The sequence below is a fragment of the Gopherus evgoodei genome, chromosome 2 (genome assembly GCF_007399415.2).
Source record: "Gopherus evgoodei ecotype Sinaloan lineage chromosome 2, rGopEvg1_v1.p, whole genome shotgun sequence".
Lineage (NCBI taxonomy): Eukaryota > Metazoa > Chordata > Testudines > Testudinidae > Gopherus > Gopherus evgoodei.
Window position 1 is genome coordinate 130524427 of NC_044323.1, and position 24006 is coordinate 130548432.

The window sequence follows — 24006 nt, forward strand, 5'->3', positions numbered from 1 at the left end:
ACCCTGGCCCATGATGAAACTCGTTTTCAAGGCTTCTCTGATGCGCACCGCTTCCTGGTGTGATCTTCTAATCGCCCTGGTGTCTGGCTGCGCGTAATCAGCGGCCTGGTGATTTGCCTCAGCCTCCCACCCCACCATAAAGGTCTCCCCCTTACTCTCACAGAGATTGTGGAGCACACAGCAAGCAGCAATAACAAAGGGGACATTGGTTTGGCTGAGGTCTGAGCGAGTAAGTAAAGTTCTCCAGCGACCTTTTAGATGGCCAAATGCACATTCTACCACCATTCTGCACTTGCTCAGCCTGTAGTTAAACAGCTCCTGACTACTGTCCAGGCTGCCTGTGTATGGCTTCATGAGCCATGGCATCAAAGGGTAGGCTGGTCCCCCAGGATAACTACAGGCATTTCAACATCCCCAACTGTTATTTTCTGGTCTGGGAAGTAAGTCCCTTGCTGCAGCCGTTTAAACAGAGTAGTGCTTCTGAAGACACGAGCATCATGAACCCTTCCTGGCCATCCCACGTGGATATTGGTGAAACGACCCTTGTGATCCACCAGTGCTTGCAGCACCATTGAAAAGTAACCCTTGTGGTTTATGTACTGGGTGCCCTGGTGCTCCGGTGCCAAGATAGGGATATGGGTTCCATCTATGGCCCCCCCACAGTTAGGGAATCCCATTGCAGCAAAACCATCCACTATGACCTGGACGTTTCCCAGAGTCACAACCTTTCGTAGCAGCAGCTTAATGATTGCTTTGGCTACTTGCAACACAGCAGCCCCCACAGTAGATTTTCCCACTCCAAATTGATTCCCGACTGACCAGTAGCTGTCTGGCGTTGCAAGCTTCCAGAGGGCTATTGCCACTCGCTTCTCCACTGTGAGGGCTGCTCTCATCCTGGTATTATGGCGTATCAGGACAGGGGAAAGCAAGTCACAAAGTTCAAAGAAAGTGCTCTTACGCATGCGAAAGTTCCGCAGCCACTGCGAATCGTCCCACACCTGCAAAACTATGCGGTCCCACCAGTCTGTGCTTGTTTCCCGGGCCCAAAATCGGCGAGCAATGGGTAGAACCTCCCCCATTACCATCAGGAGCTCCAAAGTGTGGGGGCCCACGGTTACAGAGAAATCAGTCTCCAGGTCCTCATCACTCTCGTCGCCGCGCTGCTGTAGCTGTCTCCTCCTCTCCTGCATTTGCAGTTCATGGTTCACCATAGACAGCATGAGAATGCGTGAGCTGTTTACAACGTCCACGATCGCGGTACTGATCAGAGCAGGGTCCATGCTTGCTGTGCTATGGCGTTTGCTCACTTCACCCAGTAAAAAATGCGCGAAATGGCTGTCTGCTGCTTTCAGGAAGGGATGGGGTGAGGCTGTACCCAGAACCACCTACGACATTTTTGCCCCATCAGGCCCTGGGTAGTAACCCATAATTCCAAGGGTCAAGGAAGACTGCAGGAACTATGGGATAGGTACCCACAGTGCAACGCTCCGGAAATCGATGGTAGCCGGGGACCATGGACGCACACAACCGAAGTAATGTGCCCTAGTGTGGATGCATATAATCGATTTTATAAAACCTGTTTTATAAAATTGATTTTAATAACTTCGATTTTACTCTGTAGTGTGGACGTGGCCCCAGAAATGCTAAGGCTGACTCTTTATTTATTCACAGAACAGGTACAGCACAGGCATTAGCAAGTGAGATGACCCCTTGTCTCACCAACATGCCTCAACTTTGCTTTGAGAGACCAAAGTCCAGATTTTCTTTTTTTAAAAAAGAAGCACCTAAAATAAGGTTCCTACACAAGTGGATTAATTTTCAAAAGATCGGAGCCTCACAGCAGTCTTGCTGACTTAAGTTGTCTAAACAACTCTAGAGTGGCAAGGGGAATTTAGCCCTTATGATCATTCAGCCTCAGCCTCTCAAAGGAGACTGTCAACAAGGGTGCAAATTAGTTTAAAACGTGGTAGTGTTTTTCTTGATGGTGACACTTGATCATTAGGAGATGACCTGAAACCAGCAATACGTTTCACATGATCCATATGTCTTTTCAAAATCACTGGCCATCCAACAGAGAAAAGAGAAATGATCAAACTAGGAAAGACTTAGCACTGACAAGAGTACACATTAGGAATCAAAAGGCATAACTGAAACAGCTTTACTAAACCTTGCATCATCCACTGTTTTTAAAAGTAGATATCAATACAGAACAACAAGGAAAAGGATACATGAGTGTCCTCTCTCTAGAGGAAATCACTCTGTTAGGGTAAAATTTTGCTGTTTTAAAGAGTCATATGTTTAATTTCCATAGTTTATTAAATCTCTCTGCATATGACACCACAGGGCAGATGAATTTTTAAAAAAAATCTGACTTTTGATTTTACCTGTGTATTGATCTGGCTGCATGTAAGTATTAATGGTTAGAAATTAAACATTTTAAAATAATAAATTACAACCTACTCTAAAAAGTGTAAAAAATTGTAGCTTATTTCAGCAGTCATATCTACTGAATTTATGACAAAAATATGTTTACTTCTTTACATTCCTTTTGTCCTTGCAGAACTGGAACAGTAGAAAGAGAGTGAAATAAAATATATTACTCTTTGTGCATCAGCAACAGAATTGTCTGCTAAGTTCCATTTACATGTGTGCAAACCCACTGAAAGCCAAGACATCACTAAGAGCAACATTTGCCCTACCCAACCTTTATTACTGGTGATAAGAAGAAAAGACCTCTTTTGGATCTCAGAACCCAGACTGAGTGTGCAGGGCTGACATTTGATATGGAAATAGCTTAGATACAATAAGCCTGGAACCCCACAATCCCATTTTTTCAGTCACTTTTCAGAGGTGAGCTGCACTTAACTGCGTAAATTTCTCTTCACTGTTGACCCACTATTAGAACAGATAAATACTTTTTAAAACAGTCTTTCTGTATAAGACTCCCACACTGCTATCATCATTTGTCTTTATTTAATTAGGATCATTGCCATCTAGGCTTAGAAATGGCAACCATAAATTAAACACATTGCACCAAACTTCCCCCAGTTGCCTTCACTCATTGCCATTGAAGACAATGGGATTGCATTGCTAAAACTGGAGTAAGAATTTGGCCCTTTATTTTAAAATATATTTTATATTTCACTTACAATAAGAAGTGCTTCTTATCTGTTAGGCTGCTCAAATGAGTGAAATGGCTAATGTTTTCCTTCCAGCCACACAAAACAAGTATGGATCTCAAATGAAAACACTGCTGTATATTCATTCTAACCCAGTTACTGACTTATGGATTCAATGTCCTCCAAAGGAACCCACAAATCCACATGATATTCCTCAGTACTAGATTTTGGCTCTCTGATTCAGCTGACAGATGTCACAGAAAACATGTAAGCAGCAGATTCATTCCACTGTCTTAACATTTATTTATTTCCGATAGTAAGGCATTTGACACGGTTCCACATGGGGAATTATTAGTTAAATTGGAAAAGATGGGGATCAATATGAAAACTGAAAGGTGGATAAGGAACTGGTTAAAGGGGAGACTACAACAGGTTGTACTGAAGGGTGAACTGTCAGGCTGGAAGGAGGTTACTAGTGGAGTTCCTCAAGGATCAGTTTTGGGACCAATCTTTTTATTACTGACCTTGGCACAAAAAGCAGGAATGTGCTAATAAAGTTTGCGGATGACACAAAGCTGGGGGGTATTGCTAACACAGGATATCATACAGGAAGATCTGGATGACCTTGTAAACTGGAGTAATAGTAATAGGATGAAACTTAATAGTGAAAAGTGCAAGGTCATGCACTTAGCCATTAATAATAAGAATTTTACATATACATTGGGGACACCTCAGTTGGAAGCAACAGAGAAGGAGAAGGACCTTGGAGTATTGGTTGATCACAGGATGACTATGAGCTGCCAATGTGATATGGCCGTTAAAAAGGCTAATCCAGTTTTAGGATGCATCAGGCGAGGTATTTCCAGCAAAGATAAGGAGGTGTTAGTACCATTATAGAAGGCACTCGTGACACCTCATCTGGAATACTGGTGTGCAGTTCTGGTCTCCCATGTTTAAGAAGGATGAATTCAAACTGGAACAGGTTCAGAGACGGGCTACTAGGATGATCCGAGGAATGGAAAACCTGCCTTATGAAAGGAGACTCAAAGAGCTTGACTTGTTTAGCCTAGCCAAGAGAAGGCTGAGGGGGCATATGCTTGTTCTTTATAAATATATCAGAGGGATTAATATTAGGGAGGGAGAGGAATTATTTAAGCTTAGTACCAATGTAGATACAAGAACAAATGGGTATAAACTGGACACTAGGAAGTTTAGACTTGAAATTAGACAAAGGTTTCTAACCATTAGAGGAGTGAAGTTCTGGAACAGCCTTCCAAGGGGAGTAGTGGGGGCAAAAGACATACCTGGCTTTAAGACTAAGCTTGATAAGTTTATGGAAGGGATGGTATGATGGGATAGCTTAATTTTGGCAACTGATCTTTGATTATCAGCAGATAAGTATGCCCAGTGGTCTGTGAGGGGATGTTGGATGGGATGGGATCTGAGTTACTGCAGAGAATTCTTTCCTGAGTGCTGGCTGGTGAGTCTTGCCCACATGCTCCAGGTTTAGCTGATCGCCATATTTGGGGTCAGGAAGGAATTTTCCTCCGGGGCAGATTGGCAGAGGCCCTGGAGGTTTTTCGCCTTCCTCTGCAGCGTGGGGCATGGGTCATTTGCTGGTGGATTCTCTGCAGCTTGAGGTCTTCAAACCACAATTTGAAGACTTCAATAACTCGGACATAGGTTAGGGGTTTGTTATAGAAGTGGATGGGTAGGGTTCTGTGGCCTGCTTTGTGCAGGAGGTCAAACTAGATGATCATATTGGTCTCTTCGGACCCTAAAGTCTATGAGTCTATAGTAACACTCAAAGAAATACACCTCTACCTTGATATAATGCTGTCCTCGAGAGCCAAAAAATCTTACCGTGTTATAGGTGAAACTGCGTTACATTGAACTTGCTTTGATCCACTGGAGTGCGCAGCCCCGCCCCCCTTTACCGCATTATATCCGAATTTGTCTTATATCAGGTCATGTTATATCGGGGTAGAAGTGTACTTTTTTGTTAGAAACACAATTGTTTGGCAAACTATGCTCCCTTTTGAAAATACACCAACACAAATGGGGAAGAGATTTAGGAGGGGTCAGAATACCAGTACAACAGAGGCTGTGGTATGGGTAAGAAGGGAGAATTAGGCCCTAATAGTTTTGTTTTGAAAGTTCCTGGGCCTTTGTATTGGTTTTTCAGGAAATCGTGTATCAGATAGTGATCTCTCTTCTTTTCTATGATGGATTCATTTTAAAGTCTGCAGATTATTTTCTAAAATAAATTATGTACAAATAAGCATAAATTGAAAATCTCAATTTAAAAAAATCATCATCACTTCAAGTTTTTTATGTGTATACCACAGTTAGAAAAATCATTCCGCATTCAGCTAGCTAAAGTTGAGGACAGAATACACAATGAGTACAACGAATTCAGGATCCCTCTGAGATCCTGAGCCTGCTATCCTTTCACATGTAGAGCTCTCATGGTTTTCAAGAAGATCCCTGTCCATGGAAAAACTGCAAGTTGGTAAAAGATTCCTATTATAGCTCCAAGTCTGGAATCAAGAATTTTGTAGACTTGTATGATTACCTTCATATTGATTCATAGATTCATTCATGAAATGAACATGACATGACAGAGAAAACATCCCTTGAGAGAAAGAGATGCATTTTTTTTCCAATCACCAATGTTAAAATCTAAGGACAAAAGTGAAAAAGCTTTTAAAAATAAGAAGACTTGACAAAACAGTATTTATGTACTAACTGGTGGCATGTATCTAATGAAGCTATTAAATTACAAACAATCGGAAAGTCAAACAACCAAAGGCTGAGTGTCTCCTGATATGTTGTTCCAATGCACAGAAACTTCTTTTTTTTCCTCTTTTCCCCTTTCAGAAGCTATATCCTGTTTAATTTTCATCTAATTAGCATTTTCAGTGTTTTCTCTAAATGTCTACAAATGGCTGCCCTTTTATCACTTGCATTCAACACCTTAAGGGGAAAATATCTATTTTATAGTGCTACTTTTCAAAACAAAGATGTAGGGACAAATCCACTTTGTAAGTCATAGCACCTTTCCAGTGAAACAGTCAACTGCTGAGAAGCTGATCAAAGACTAAATTACATAAAATGTCTCTGGTGTCTCCATCACATCCAAAATTGCTTTTGAATTCAAGAGCTTTAGACCAGTCATTTTTCATTTAGCATTTTTTGGACTTGTAACAGGGTGGCTTGCCCTTACAGGCAGGAGGGCTGAGAGTTAGCCAACCCTGGTTATGAAGGAGCCCCACCTAGACTGGATCATGTGATTCCTCTGTAAGAGCAGCAGGAAGCTGCAGTGTAGGGGGGTGTGAACTGAAACTGAGTAAAAATAATTCAGTCACATTCACTGTCTCCATGTGAAAGGCTTCCATAGCAACTAAATTACCAGAACTGTGTTAACGCACACAGTACAAAATCAATGTCACATTAAAAAAAAAACATACAGAGAAATTGTACCACCAGAGAGACCTCAAAGACCTCAAAAGCAGTGCCCTTTTCTAATAGTTCTTTCAACATTTTCAGAATCAGAAATAAGGAAACTGATGTGTGAAGGGCTCAGGCAGCTAAGAGACACCTGGGACATTTTCAGACTACAGCAGCAGAAGATCTATCTATATTTTTGTTTATTATTAACTTGATTATTATAAATCATACTATTTAAAGTTTCCTTCCAGGGGTTGAAATCCAACTTTCGAATTACATTAATCTTACAGCTTTCACAGCAGGCTTTAAAGGAAAGGAGTTCATTCACTGTAGGCAGGAACAAAGCTCTCTCCATTCATCCATCCTTCTCTGATCCTCAGCTCCTCTACCATATGTGCAGAGTCAAGCACAGCACAATTCCTCACCTTTCTTCATTTGTACAGAGCAGTTCGCAGTTCAATGGTCTGTGGTTATTTTTATACACCAACCACAAATTTTCTGAGAGAAACCTGCACTTCCTGCATTGTAGCATTCTACCCATGGGTTTGTGACACTGTAATGAAACAATTAAGGTTCTTTCCAGATCCTTTTTCCTGTATAAATACTTTAAACAATAATAATAGGGGCCATTCATTGTCATTTGATTTACCATTGCAATTCCCAATCTCTTGTTATCTAAGCTCCTTCCACCAGAACAGACACAGAATGCCACAAGGAAAACAATGGAAGCAGGTTAGGAAGCAGGTGATCCACAAGTGGATCTTTCTGATATTAAAGGGTTCAAAGAATTACAAGTTTGGAGAATCACTGACTTGCTATTCTTAAAATTGATAATGAAAAGGTCTATATTGCTGAACGCCTTCCTTTGCGCTAACTGCTCTCTATCCTGTGACTCCTTTCCACTTATCCACAAGCAGACTCTTATATTCTCCATCATGAAAAATACTTTCTATCAAATGTTCTGAACTCTAAAAGTTCCAACCAATCTCTGTCTTCCCCTTTATCTCAACAATTCTTGAACTGGCTGCCTAGACTTCCCCTCTTCCAAGTCTCCCTTTCAACTTAATCTTTTTTCTGCTCTCTACTCCACCAACACTACCCTCACCAAGAGCAATTACTCCTCCTAATAAGGTTAAAAGGCCATCCTGATCTACTTGCTCACATGGTTGGTTACTCTTTCGTTTCTTGCTTCCTCTCTTTTCCAGGTTCTTGTGATTGCACTCTCATAGTTCTCGTCCTCTGTTGCAGACTACTCCCTGAGAGTCCTCTTTACTGTTTCCACTATTTCAACTATCACCTCTGTGCAAAGCCTTAGCCTCTACCCTCAGACTCTTTCTTTATCATAATATAATCCCACCATCTTCCCTACCTCTTAAGCTCACAATATCATCCTCAACTCGGCACTCTCTTTTGCCCCGACTCCAAAGCTCTCACTAGTCTTGTCATTTCTTCTTGTACGACACCACCAAAATCCATCTTCACCACGCTATAATGGGGATTTGAATTGGTGGTATTTAGGTAGAAAAGATAAACAGATTGTTTCTTTCCCTTTAAAAGGTGAGGGTTTTGGTTAGGAACATAGACAAAACAGTTAATCAACTCCTTTTTTCTTCTAACCTCCCCCGTGCTGGAAACAGGTGCTGGCATATGTTCTAAAATAATGAGCCTGGACCTATTCCTCTCAGGATTGGGCATTTTCCCTTTTGCTTTTATGTGGGTCTGGAAACACCTGACACAAAACCCAATCATGCACAGAGAAGTTTTGTAACCGTTTATATCAAAGAATGTTATCCAAAGGGATGAGACACATCAATGGGCCAGAACGGGGCTGGGAAACTGAAGGAACTTCAACAGCAACAATGAAACAACAGCACAATCCCTTCCTCCACCTAGTAGGTGCCACAGACCTTCACCCCACACCTGCTGCCTCTAATCCTACCTGTGGTACACACCAGTGAGATGTGCTAGCCTGGGGTGGTAGCTGCTCCTCTGGTGCCTGCTAAGTTTGGGCCTCCAACCTGGCAGGGTATGTTGCTCCTCGGCCTTCTCCTGCCATTGGAAACACACAAGTCTGAGTCCAAAGTGCTCTCCACTCACTCTATCTATCCATGTTCATCACAGTTCTTTCCATAGGCTCCTGCACACCCCACACATGGCAACACAGGCCTTCCTCCTCCCACAGAGCTCCCACACAGACATACAACACACTATAATGAACAAAGTGGTGCCCACCCTCCGGCTCATCCCAATTTTCCTGGAATCCTCCAGATTCTTGATACTCCATCACATGGCTGCTCGCACAAAGGCACCACCTGCTGGCTTATTACAACAGTTTGCATTAAGGTTCTATTACTTGTAATTAATTTGGTGCCAAAATGGGCCAAAACCCATTCATCATGAGAGAAGTATCTTTGAATGCAGCATAGAATCTCAAATTACATTATGGCTGAAGAGGTTTCTAAACAACATTCCTGTCAACAGAATGAGCTCCTGCAGCCCTCTTCAGTGAATGCGAATAAGGGTTGCAGAATCAGGCTGCCCAGCCCAAGTGGCCACACATCTAATCAGAGATACTGCTACAAAGTTTACCTATATTATAGTTTTTCAGATGCTGGCATTCAATAATTTATTGGGGAGGGTGAATATCAAAAACAAACAAAAAACCCCATAGCTATGGAGTGTATATATACAAGTATTTTGCCCTAGCTAATATGATGGTGCATTCCTAAATATTAACTAAGCAAGCATGAACTTCCCCAAAATGTTGATTTGGTAAACAAAACATGAGGGTGTACTTTGTGTAATGGACCTTTTCAGCCAGTAAAAGACATAAGAAAAGTGTAGTGAGATGGTGATCACGGGACTTACTGGATTAACTCATAGTATTATGGGCTGGTGCCATGCTCCTCCCCTCTCTTTCTTCATGTTTAGTTAGTATTTGTTTTCCCCACTCTGTATATAGTTGAATAAAGCAGCCCATTCCCAGCCATTCCCAGTTCAAACTAGATGGAAGGATAAACAAAAATAGATCTGGGACTAGGGTTTTTTATTTCAAAAGGGCTAACTTTAAAGAATTAAGGAAATTAGTTAGGGAAGTTGATTGGACTGAAGAACTTGTGGATCTAAAGGCGGAGGAGGCCTGGAATTACTTCAAGTCAAAGTTGCAGAAAATATCAGAAGCCTGCATCCCAAGAAAGGGGAAAAAAATCATAGGCAGGAGTTGCAGACCAAGCTGGATGAGCAAGCATCTCAGAGAGGTGATTAAGAAAAAGCAGAAAGCCTACAAGGAGTGGAAGATGGGAGGGATTAGCAAGGAAAGCTACCTTATTGAGGTCAGAACATGTAGGGATGAAGTGAGAAAGGCTAAAAGCCATGTAGAGTTGGACCTTGCAAAGGGAATTAAAACCAATAGTAAAAGGTTCTATAGCCATATAAATAAGAAGAAAACAAAGAAAGAAGAAGTGGGACCGCTAAACATTGAGGATGGAGTGGAGGTTAGGGATAATCTAGGCATGGCCCAATATCTAAATAAATACTTTGCCTCAGTTTTTAATAAGGCTAATGAGGAGCTTAGGAATAATGGAAGGATGACAAATGGGAATGAGGATATGGAGGTAGCTATTACCACATCCGAAGTAGAAGCCAAACTTGAATAGCTTAATGGGACAAAATCAGAGGGCCCAAATAATCTTCATCCAAGAATATTAAAAGAACTGGCACATGAAATTGTAAGACCATTAGCAAGAATTTTTAATGAATCAGTAAACTCAGGGGTTGTACCGTATGACTGGAGAATTGCTAACATAGTTCCTATTTTTAAGAAAGGGAAAAAACGTGATCTGAGTAACTATAGGCCTGTTTGACATCTGTAGTATGTAAGGTCTTGGAAAAAAATTTGAAGAAGAAAGTAGTTAAGAACATTGAGGTCAATGGTAATTGAGAAAAAATACAACATGGTTTTACAAAAGGTAGATCATGCCAAACCAACCTGATCTCCTTCTTTGAGAAGGTAACTGATTTTTTAGATAAAGGAAATGCAGTGGATCTAATTTACCTCAATTTCTATAAGGCATTTGACACGGTTCCACATGGGGAATTATTAGTTAAACTGGAAAAGATGGGGATCAATATGAAAATTGAAAAGTGGATAAGGAACGGATTAAAGGGGAGACTACAACGGATCGTACTGAAAGGTGAACTGTCAGGTTGGAAGGTGGTTACTAGTGGAGTTCCTCAGGGATCAGTTTTGGGACCAATCTTATTTAACCTTTTTATTACTAACCTTGGCACAAAAAGCAGGAATGTGCTAATAAAGTTTGCGGATGACACAAAGCTGGGAGGTATTGCTAACACAGAGAAGGACCGGGCTATCCTACAGGAAGATCTGGATGACTTTGTAGACTGGAGTAATAGTAATAGGATGAAATTTAATAGTGAAAAGTGCAAAGTCATGCATTTAGGAATTAATAACAAGAATTTTAGTTATAAATTGGGGACACATCAGTTGGAAGTAACAGAGGAGGAGAAGGACCTCAGAGTATTGGTTGATCAGAGGATGACTATGAGCTGCCAATGTGACATGGCCGTTAAAAAAGCTAATGAAGTTTTAAGATGGATCAGGCGAGGTATTTCCAGCAAAGATAAGGAGGTGTTAGTTCCATTATAGAAGGCACTGGTGAGACCTCATCTGGAATACTGTGTGCAGTTCTGGTCTCCCATGTTTAAGATGGGTGAATTCAAACTGGAACAGGTTCAGAGACGAGCTACTAGGATGATCGGAGGAATGAAAAACCTGTCTTATGAAAGGAGACTCAAAGAGCTTGGCTTGTTTAGCCTAACCAAAAGAAGGTTGAGGGGGGATATGATTGTTCTTTATAAATATATCAGAGGGATTAATATCGGGGAGGGAGAGGAATTATTTAAGCTTAGTACCAACGTGGACACAAGAACAAACAAACAGATATAAACTGGACACTAGGAAGTTTAGACTTGAAATTAGACGAAGGTTTCTAACCATTAGAGGAGTGAAGTTCTGGAACAGCCTTCCAAGGGGAGTAGTGGGGGCAAAAGACACATCTAGCTTTTAGACTAAGCTTGATAAGTTTATGGAAGGGATGGTATGATGGGATAGCTTAATTTTGACAATTAATTTAGCAATTGAGCTTAGATTATCAGCAGGTAAGTATGCCCAGTGGTCTGTGATGGGATGTTAGATGGGCTGGGATCTGAGTTACCTTAGAGAATTCTTTCCTGGGTGCTGGCTGGTGAGTCTTGCCCACATGCTCAGGGTTTAACTGACCGCCATATCTGGGGTCAGGAAGGAATTTTCCTCCAGGGCAGATTGGCAGAGGCCCTGGAGGTTTTTCGCCTTCCTCTGCAGCGTGGGGAGGGGTCACTTGCTAGAGGATTCTCTGCAGCTTGAGTTCTTCAAATCACAATTTGAGGACTTCAGTAACTCAGACATAAGTTAGGGGGTTGTTACAGGAGTGGGTGGATGAGATTCTGTGGCCTGCATTGTGCAGGAGGTCAGATTAGATGATCATAAAAGTCCCTTCTGACCTTAAAGTCTATGAGTCTATGAGAAGACTAGACTGTGACATTAAAATACCAGCTGTGTGACAACCCTAGGTATGTGTTTTGAAATGCCTGGTGAAGAGCAGTGCTGACAGCCCAAAAGTGAATAGCATTTATTATTTGAATTGTGTCAATGCCCAAAGGTCCAGTTAGGACTGGGCCCCATTGTGCTGACACTATACAAACATAGGAAGACACGGTCCCAGCCCTGAGGAGCTTAAAATCAAATACATGCGTACGAATGAGTGATAGAATGTCAGAGCTGAAGCTTTCAGATACAGTGGAATCTGCTTAACGTGAACTTGGATATAATTGAACTCCAGTTATACACCTCTACCTCGATATAACACGGTCCTCGGGGGCCAAAAAATCTCACCGCCTTGTAGGTGAGACCGCGTTATATCATCTGCCAGAGCCCCAGCGGGGATTTAAAGGGCCCAGTGCTCCAGCTGCTGTGGGGCGCCTCAGTTCCTTTAAATCACCACCAGAGCTCTATCAAGGGGCTCGGGTGGTGATTTAAAGGGCCCAGGGCTCCACACAAATTCGGATATAATGCAGTAAAGCAGCAGGGCTCAGGTGGAGCTTTAAAGGGGCTCCCCGCTGCTTTACCATGTTATATCCGAATTTGTGTTATATCGGGTCGCACTCTATCGGGGTAGAGGTGTAATTAAACAGACTCAAGTTCCAAATAGTTTCAATGCACTGCAATGTGCAAACCACAATTCAAGTTAGAGTGAATCTCTGTTAAAATAATAATATAGTGATTTTTTTCCAAGAAAAGTGACTTCACAGTATCTCAGTCAGAGCTCAGACTTCTGGAAAACAAGACTGAACAGATTCATGCAGGTATGCAGATTACAAATAATAATGAAGAGATTAATCCTGAAAATTGCAGCTGCTTATAAAGCTCATTGCCTAACAATGCAGAAAGCATCACACCCACTACTGCCTCCAGTATGCACTGCTGGGGGGAAAATAATATGTTGTCTGGCAGAATCATAGAGGATAATTCGAAGGAGAAAAAAACAGAGTATATATAGTTTGAGGTTATGAAGAAAGCGTCTGGTCATATGCAGCAGACTCCCATAATTGTACAGCTGAAGTAATAATGCACAAACAAAAAGCCATTAAAAATGTTCAGTGTGTAACATCTGAGCCAGTTTTCATGTGAGTCAGTATGTTCCACAAGCTGGCTTATCCACTTTGTTAGTTTAAATGCTGCAAAAATATTTAAACAATGGAGTGCATCCACTTCATTTAAAAGACAGGAGGCCAAATTCATCACTGGTGTAACTCCATTGACTTAAGTGGACTTACATCAGAAATGCATTTGGTCCAGGGTCCAATTTCGGAAGGGGGAGGGGATGAATTTTGCTTTCTGAGAAAGCATCAGTGAGTCTTTAAATATTTTATAGTAATCTTTCCCTAAACATGCTGGAACCCTCTTTGATGGCAAATTAAAGAACGTGTAACTTTACAACACATAATGCCTTCAAATACAAATTCAGGATGAAAAGTGACTGTGAAATCCTCAACATACATCACATCCAGCACAACCTCTCCACATATGCAATGACAGCGATAAAGTCTCTGAAATCCAACCACCAGATAGTGATCAAACCAGCAGACAAAGGGCCACCATTGTGGTCCTCAATTATGATGACTTTGTCAACAAGGCCATGTAGTGAACTTTTCAACACCACCTACTATAGAGAACTCAAAGAAGGTCCCACACTACAGTTCTCCCAGGAATTAAAGGATATTATCAAATGTTTTCCCAAACAACTTCAAAAGAAACTCTACAACTCATTCTTCACAAACCCACTTGAGGGACTTCTACGTGCTTCTCAAGATACAGAGACAAGAGAACCCAGACAGACCCATCCTATCTGGCCACAGCACTCTTACTAAAGGACTATCGGGATTTACAGAAACTATTTTCAAACCACTCACCACACAAAGGGCCAGATTCCTCCAGGACAAAAACAACTTCTTCCGAAACTATGCAACATTAACAACCTGCCTCAGAACACCTTCCTTGCCACCATGTATGTCATCACCCTACACACCAAAATCCCTCAACATGATGACATTGCTGCCTGTCTCAAATATCTACAAGACAAAGGACAACACTCAGATATTGACTCCAAACCCATTGTCAAACTCATCTATTTCATCCTCACCTATAACACTTTTACATTTAACAACAAACACATTTCCCAAACCATGGGAACAGTCATAGGTACCAGGAAGGCACCCCAACATGCCAACATCTTCATTGGCCACCTTGAGGAGGAATTTCTGGACAAATGCACCATGAAACCAATAATATACCTGAGATATGTCAATGATATTTTCAGCCCCTGGACAGATGACCTAATCTCCCATATAGATTTCTATCACAATTTCAGCAATTATCACATCAAACTCTCTCCAGAAGACTCTCACACCAGCATCAACTTCCCGGATACCACAATCAGCTTCAACAATCAGACTCTGCAGACAATTATATACAAGAAACCCACAGATCACCACATTTTCCTTCACAGATCCAATAACCCCCCAACACACCAAGAAATCTGTTACCTACAGCCAGGCACTCAGATACCACAGAATATGATCTGGGGAAAAGACTGGGATACACACGTTAACCCACTGTAAACTGCCTTCACCAAACAAGAAGTAGACTGCATCTTGGAATGGGCAACCCATATGCCCCAAGAGAACCTGATTCAATGTGGGGCGAGAAAAAAACAACTCCAACCACATACCCTTAGTTGTCACCTCCGACATCACACTGGAACCCTACAGGGTATCTTTAAACAATTAAAACCCATGCTGTATGGTGACCTCATCCTAATAGAAATCTTTCCTTGCCATCCTCTTCCGGCCTTCCTTGCTAAGCTCACTGTCAGAAGCAAGCTCCCCACAGACTACAATCTATTCAAAACTCAAAGCAGCATCAAACAACAGACACAAAACCTGCAGACATATCTACTGCTATGATGATCAGTCATCTCCCTTCACACACAATATGACTTTCAAGATCCATGATACGACACTAAGCATCCCTGTATAAGAAATTATGGATACTCATTGATATTATGCTTTCTAGTCTGTTACTCGAACAAAAGGAGACAAAGGCTTTCTCTCCAGCAGGAGAGAGGGCAGCTATTTACCTGTCTCTTAACAGGAGATTTGACATCAAAGTTGGGGAAAGTTTGAGCTTTTGGCAGCCAGGTAGATATGCAGCAATTTATGCAGCCATGTAATCACATTGTAACTGAGGTCCTCTTTATAACGGACATGTTTTCTTGTGTTTCTGTTGGCATTAGTTCTCATTATCCTTGACAATTCATTCAACAAAGCTTATGATATAAATGGCAACTCACAACTGAGTAGTACAATCAATTCTATTTAAACCTAATTGCAGTAAATTGCCCAACTGAAAGCATGTCTTATTGGGAATGGGAATGCCTTTAAGTACATTAGTGACATAAACTGAAACAAACAAACAAAAAAGTACCGAAACTGCAGATTTGGTTTACTAAGGCAGGATGGGAAGAGATGTCTTTTGCTCAAGCACTTCTAGAATTCTGGCATTTCTAAAAGCTCACAGTAATTATGTAGGAAGGAAAGAAATATCTGTGACTCAGCAGATTTAATCCACGAGGCAATACGCTCTCCAAAACCACCAGAAGTATTAAAAATGGCTGAGGGAATCAGGTTGTAGAGAAGAGTAATAGAAATGTCTATCAAAGCTGTATGAAAATCCTAACTAAATATTATGGAGAATATTTCCTTAAGAAAATATAGGTAAACTTCTGAAAAAAAATCACTCTGCTCTTAGAACTTAGTACTTTAAGAAAGGAAGATGAATTTGATATTATATGATAGAGAGAAAACAAATGTGCTTATCTCAAAGCATAGCATTGTTACAGCTAAATCTGACTGCCTGTCCCATGCAGACACTGGCCCTGACCATCCCCCAGGTTCCAGAAAAGTGCAAAAGCTGCAAGAATGCACACAGAACTGGACAATTATCCACCTGCAGTGTATTTCCCATTCCTTTCCTCATTGCACATTTTAATATGTCCAACTGGACAATGGTTCTCAAGTTCTGTACCCTCACAACCCAGTTCTATCTAAACAAATGAGCTTGTCTCCCACCTTCCATTGTGCTAGAGGCAATATTCATATATACCAACTATTAATGAAATGCTGGAAAAGATACAGGAGCAGATTAAATTATTCTAAGACAAAAACTGTGTTAAAATGGAGATGATGAAATCTGATGATGATGGAATCTCCCATTGCTTTAATGGATGAGTGTTCAGCTAGTACTGATGGCAGTTTGGGGTTTATTGATTTTTATGGTTTCTCACAGTCATCAGCAAACAGGAGCTCTCTTAAACAGCCACTCAGTTACCCTAGTGTGGACCCTGAGTTGCTGTAGATTGAATAGATCCCTATGCAATCTAAACCAGAAGTGTACACATCTATCAAAGTCCTGGAATGCGAACAAGTGCATGAATTATAAGCCAACAGCAAAGAAGGCTCATGCCATTACACATCCTCGTTTGGTGCTATTGGTGACAGTGAAGGCCTCTGGTAAGTCGCCACATTCTATCATCCTGGCCATCATGCCATTGTGAAATGAGCAGATGACAGCAATCATCTTCTCTGGGCAGCCAAATTTATGAGTTTCCATGGGCATTGGTGATTCACCATGCCAAAAGCCTTGATCAGGTCAACAAAAACCACGTACAGGTCCTTGTTCTGTTCACAAGCCTTGTCTTATATTTGTCAAAAATCAAGTCCAAGGTGTCATGGCCAGAATGAAACCCACACTGTGACTCTGGATACAATCAGTCCACTAGGTGAGAAAGGAGCCGGCTGATGACAACCCGTGAAAGGAGCTTCCCTGCTATAGACAGCAGTGATATTCCACAATGGTTGTCCCAGCTAGATTTGCTTCCCTTCCTTTTGTATAGATGAACTATGAAAGCATCCTTATATTCCTGGGGCATGATATCCTGTTCCCATATAGTCTTGGAAAGGCAGGTGAGTTTCCTGGCCAGGTGGGCACTTCCACATTTGTATACTTCAGGTGGAATGCCATCAGGCCTGGAGACTTGCCCATGGACAGCTGCTTGATGGCCTTAGTAACCTTATTTAAAGAAAGGTCTACATACAGCTCCTCTAGGATAGGACACTGAAGTAGCAAATTGATGGCTTTGTCAGACATAGTGATAGTTCAGGAAACTACCAAAGTGCCCTGCCCAATGAGAAAGAATATCACCTTTGTTTGTGTGCAGCCAGTTACTATCTGCTATGAGGACAAGATCTGTACCACTGGATTTTGTGCCATAAACAGCATGGAGACCTTCACAGAAGGTCATGTCATGCTTTTCAACTGCTTCCTGCAGTTCTGAAGCCTTCTGCCCCCACCAGTGGTACTTCATTAGCCTTAACTGGGTTTGTAGTATATGTTTAGCCCGATGGTACCTGGCCTTCTTCATTGCTGATTTCTTGTCCAGGATCTGGGACTAGGACATGGTCTCCAGTATCTGGTCTATCTCAGGATCATTCTCATCGAACCAGTTTTGGTGTTTCTGCCTTACAAAGCCGAGAATCGTGGATGCCATATTATTTGTGACATCTCTGAGCTTCTGACAAGTTGCCTCAATGTCTGAGGAGTTCTCTGGCACCTCAGCTAATGCAGTCTCCAGTGTCTGTTCTATCTTTGCTTGTTTGCGGGGGTCTTTTTCCATGACTACCACATTGATCTTCTTTAGTGGTCTGACACCAGCATATGACACCTCTCAAAGAGTGGGTGACATGTACATTCTTACAGACTCTAGACCGTACAATTACATAGTCCAGCATGTGCCACTGTTATGACCTGAGATGCATTCATGTTGTCTTATATTTGTTGTCCTGTTGAAAGACTGTGTTGGTAATAGTGAGACTGAACTCAATACACTTTGCAGAGTAGTAGTTGTCCATTGGTGTTTGACCTTCCAATGCCATGATGGCCTAACATCCTGCTCCAGATGTCAGAGTCAGCTCTAAGGACAATCAGTTTGTCCTGAAGGGGAACACCTCTAATGACCCTCATAAGATCTTCATGCAACACCCCCTTTACCTCATCTGCATGAGTCACTGTTGGCCTGTAGACATTGTTAATGTTGGTGTACTCTGGAAAAGTTTATGCGGAGAACCATACATTGGATTGACCATACCTTATCGGATTATTGATTTCTAACCAATTTTCCAATTTAACAAGATCATTTTAAATTGTAACATTGTCCTCCAAAGTGCTCACAATCCCTCCCAGCTTAGTGTCATCCACAAATTTTATAAGCATACTCTTCACTCCATAATACAAGTTGTTAATGAAAACACTGAATCATACTGGGTCTCTCCTGGGCCCAAGGGACAGTACTTGATATGTCCTCCTTGTCTGACAGTGCACCATTGATAACTACTCTCTAATGAGGGTCTTTCAATCAGTTAGGCATATACCTTATAGTAATTTCATCCAGGCCATATTTCCCTAGTTTGCTTATGAGAATGTAATAACCACAGACCCACATGACAAAGTGAACATAGAACTTGTAATTATTATAATGAAGCACATTTTCCCTCCCATGATTTTGTCCTTTCTCGTTGCCCTTCTCCATACCCTGAAATCCCTCAGGGGAATCTGATTCAGGGTCAGTGATTCTTGGGTGACAGCCTCAGATTTAGAGAGCTGCACACCATCTGCATTTCTGTGGTCAACCCCTTACAAGGATTTGTGGGACTAGATGCTGAGTCTGTGGAGCTTGGAACTTCTGATGTTCCCACATCATCACCAGGAGGCCATGCAGAGAGCTACATCCAAGGAGCACTCTGGTGATTAGGCACCACAGGAAATACTGCCTAAAGGGTCCAGAACCCTATGGCCTTCTGATTTAACCCTGGAGGGAGCCCCAGGAAGTCCTCTGGGTAGCTGTACAAACTTCTGGCTTGCTGTGACTCCAGATCTCACCTTGCTCTCTGATCTCCATCTCCGACCCTAGTCTGACTCTGGTGCTGATTCTCTCCTCCTGATTCCAGCCTGGTACTACCTTTGGTCTCTGACCCTGGCTCTTGCCTATTGATCCTGGCTATAGTGATTACTGTGATCCTTGCCTGCTGACTACAGCCTTGTGGCTGTCCTAGACTTGTGGACACCAGCCAAGCTGTGACTGGCTAAGCCAGACTGCCTACGCCCTGGTCCCTTACATCTCTGAACCTTCATCCCAGATGCAACAATTCTGATGAAATCGTGAGTTAAATCTCTCCCAATGTGGGTTTTCTGCAGAACACTCTTGGACCTTGCTTTTTCATGGAATCATAGAATATCAGGTTTGGAAGGGACCTCAGGAGGTCATCTAGTCCAATCCCCTGCTCAAAGCAGGACCAACACCAACTAAATCATCCCAGCCAGGGCTTTGTCAAGTCTGACCTTAAAAACCTCTAAGGAAGGAGATTCCACCACCTCCTTAGGTAACCCATTTGAGTGCTTCACCACCCTGCTAGTGAAAAAGTTGTCCTTAATATCCAACCTAAACCTCCCCCATTGCAACTTGAGACCACTACTCCTTGTTCTGTCTCCTTGTTTTATTATATTTAATATCTGGGACATATGGGGAGAGGAGTTGAGGAGGAAGGTAAGAAGTTCAGGCCGCCATGTTGGTTGTGGGCAGTAGGCTGGGCATTTCTGAAAGTAGTAGTCAGTCAGAGCAGAGGAATTTATATGACTACTCTGTTTTCTGATAAATTGAGCACACAGTGAATGTTCAAATATTTGTTCTCCAAGTGGCTGATAGAAACCTTCAAGCTTGTCTCTCTCACCAACAGACGTTGGTCCAATCAAAGATATTACCACACCCACCTTGTCTCTCTAATATCCTGGGATCAAAGTGATTACAACAACACAGCAACCTTCAAGTCAGTCAGAATGCAAGAGTTTTCACAACAAAGAAATACCATAAATTGTGGGTCAGTACCTAACTATCACCACTGCACTCTGAGTAGCTGAATGTTTCACTTCAGTTAAATATTCATTCAGTTGAAGGTGGGAGATTAATGATGCACAGGTTCCTTCCCTTTTCCCGTAGTGTAAGCTAGGTTACTTGTCATAGCCTTTGTGTTGTGTGGGTGAAAATCTATCTGCTTTTGGCCAGGAAGCCTTGTGCATCTTACAGACATGTAAGCAATCTCAGTATGCATAGGCAGGAGTTTGCAAAGGCAGTGTAGGAGGGAAAAAGTCTTGATTCATGGGCAATACCTTGACTACTCCAATAAAGCACAGATATTGGGGAAACTGAAAGAAACAAAAAACAGTATTGAAATGGAAGACACAAGGCAAGAGGGAGAGTGATTGGTTATTATGCTTGGAATACAAGTGCCTTGTTCTTGTTTACTTCTTTCTTCACATGCCTCAAATTGGATTGGGAAGGATGCACACCGCTATTCATCACTTACCGACAATTTCCCAGTTCATGGCTCATTTCAAATATTGTAGAGCATCTGTAAATCAGAAAAGTGGCATGAAATTCCAAAGACAGCTGGTTGCTTCAAAGATTCACTGGATAAACCACGATTTTATTTATTATTACTATTTCTTCATAGAGATATAATCTCTGGGATTAAGTTTATTTGATACATTCTTGGGTGCAGGTCTTTAATTTACAAACTGCAAGTTAAAGCATCCAATCCATCATTCAAGATTTATCAATATTAACAAAAGAGTATGTAAATATTAACATAAGAGTAAGTGAAAGCAAAAGAGGAAAATTGGGTTCAACATGAGTTTGTCTCTATGGATCCAATAGCCTATCAGATGACACCTTTAGAGGTGTAAAATTCCTCCCTTTTGCCAGCAGCAGTTGGCTGTAGAGGGCAAAATGACAAGTCTCTTTTGCAGACATGTCACATCTGTCTAGTGAGGTGTAGGTTGCCAGCAAAAGTAATCTCCTGCCTCTCCCCAAAAAAACATTTTCAGGGAAACCTGTATAATCAACCCAGTTTAGCCATCCACCTAATGCAGCTAACTGCACATTATGAACTCAGTAGGGAGATATGGTCTATTTCTTTTGGCACCTTCTCCCATTCTACATTAGTCTTTTGTTTTTTCTGTCAAGCAGATTGTGCCAGCAGCCTTCCTAGTACTGCTTTTCTCAGCTCTGACTCCTGCTGTTGTGACAGAGCTTTAAAGAATAGAGAGAGGGAGAAAGTTAGAATGGCAGCATAAGCTCTGTTCCCCTCAGGAATGTACTGTATGGAAACTGTCACTGCACAAACATGTTCACTTGCACCAAGATCACCAAAGGGAGCCCCTCTGTTCACTTTCAATTTATTTCTACAGGCACAATGCTTCTGATGTGTGGTCCACTTTCTTACAGCAGAAAATTGTATATGGATGCCAAAACTGTCCCCTTGGTATCAACAAAGGGAAAGAAAAGTTGCAGCCCTGGTAAGAATTGCATTCAAATCACACCAAGCATTCCCACCAGCCTCCACAAAAACAAACAAGAAAAAAAGAGACTGGAATTCATTCAGCCCCAGCTTCAGTTTCACAATACCTATAATTGCTCCCAATGGACTAATGAGGAAGCCAGTTCTCAGTCTCATAGGAAATGCTAATAGCCACTCGGAAATAAAAGACACTTGGTGTTGTACAGCAGATGAAGCTACCTCCTAAAAACACAGGTTGGCGGGGGGAGGGGGAGAGGAGCTATTATGAACGTAAAGCTTTCAATTAATCCATCATATGACAGGAAGAAGGTTGATCAACTTTGTCTTTCTTTTGTGGCTTTGACTATTTTAAACTGAACTGGTGCACACAGGATGGCTATATTTATAAGTCTAACAAATATGGTGAGATCACTCAAAACAAAAGGCCAATGTGGGAAAAATCAATTATTGCTTGGAAACAGCTTTAGGTGGGTGTTCCCAAGCTGCTCCATTGAGACAAGTTGCATTATTCTAACTGCTTATTTAATCATCTGGTTTAGATTTCCAGGCTTAGATCAAATGTAATTACTACCTTGTAAACGACAGATTACTGATATTTTCCCATAAGAGTATCTGCATTAAAATTCACTGTGATGTAAATGACTCATCTTGTTTGCTCTTCCCCCTTGACTACGAATCATATTGCACATTCTTTATACTTAAATTCAAGGATTCATAATGGAAGTGATTAATTCTCATTTCAATGCACTTGACATTCTTGGACCTTTTAGGCTTACAGTGCATACCGTAGAAATGGTGGAAAACAGCATCTATAAAATCTTGTAAAACACAATTCACAATAACCAGTTCTCCACACAGAGACTAACCTAGCAAAAACTGGGATTCATGCCTCATTGCTAGCAGGGTGCTCAGACTTTTATTGCACTTTTTGAATGTTCTAATTTTATAATATAAACCAGATTTTGATTCTCTATGTTGGATGAGTACTAACCTCCTTGGATAACAAATGATTAAGACCAGGGACAGCATCCCATTACACTTGTCATAATATTTTTCTGAGCAGTAAAGCTGTTAAGATTAAACTTTCAAACACCATAGCAACTCATTTGTAGCTCCTCTAAACATATTTTTAATTCATCATGTATTGGATAGGAAAGAGTTCTCCTGAACAAATGTTCAAAGTGAAAATTAATGTTAAATACTAATATGTTACTGTGCACACTGCAAGTTTTTGGTTCTCTCACCTGATTTTGGCAACAATATAACATGTTCTTGCAATGCATTTCAAAGAACTACTTTTATGTCTTGGGCTACTAAAATAATTCAAAGAATGAACTTATTTTTAACAGAGACAAAGGGATCAAGTCATAAAATTAACCTACAAAGGCTACAAGTCAAAAAAGATTCTTTGAAATGATTGCAGCACATTTTGCACTGCCCCTCATTAGGGGCCTCAGGAAACACTGTCCTTTCCATCCACAAACACTTCTACAAGCCATATCCACTTTCACAAATTAATGATACACTGAGATTTCTAACACTCTTTCTTCCTCTGACTACCATTTAGTGTGTCACTTTCAGTATTAATAAATGAGTGAGCAGGAATAAAAATACTCCTGTACCCAGTATATTATGGATTTGTTTTATTTGGTGAAATACACTGAAAAAGATGCATCCCATTTGATTAAACTTTATTTTCATTTAACACCAGATGCATCACTATGACCCTCAAAACTGACACATTCACTGATCTAAATTGTTCGGATCCCTACATAAAATTTAAGATATTTCATCCTAACAAAAAGAATAATTTGGAAGGCTGGCAACGTTCATGAGATAATTGCACTCTAGGAATTAATAACATAAAACTGCTTCATCTCACCTCATAAGCCAAGGATATGATTATTTCAAACTAACCACACCCTTATCAAGCTTTCTTCTTTAATTAACATGCTATCAGCTTTTTATTCAAAACAAGTAACACCAGCAGCACTCCAAGAGTACAGAGCAGGAAAATGTTATCAGAGTCAAACAAACCCCAAAGAGAAATTTGAGCCATATGTGAATATGTGAAAACATTCATACTACTGTTATTTTTTAAAACAACAGAAGAGTAACTATACTGTAATGTGCAACTGCTGTAATACTTGCTGGTGTGGTGTGACATGATGGTTTGATCACTATGGGTATGTCCACACTATCTGCTGGATCGGCGGGTAGCAATCAATCTATCGGGGATCGATTTATCGCGTCTTGTCTAGATGCGATAAATCGATTCCCGAACACACTCCCCATCAACTCCGGAACTCCACCAGGGTGAGAGGCAGAAGCAGAGTCAACAGGAGAGTCGCGG

At 41.3% G+C, this 24006-nt stretch overlaps 1 protein-coding gene across 2 annotated transcripts in view; it reads right to left on the minus strand.

Annotated features, from left to right (window-relative positions):
• The window catches only part of SEMA5A (semaphorin 5A), a 620036-nt gene that overhangs the window by 476379 nt on the left and 119651 nt on the right, over positions 1–24006 (minus strand). Inside the window, exon 1 of one of the 2 annotated variants that reach the window (XM_030551692.1) lies at positions 8509–8588. The exons of the other annotated variant lie outside the window; for it this stretch is intronic. The gene's annotated coding sequence lies outside the window, so the exon portion shown is untranslated. Of the gene's footprint in view, positions 1–8508; positions 8589–24006 lie in introns of those variants that run through there. 2 annotated transcript variants of the gene reach the window in all.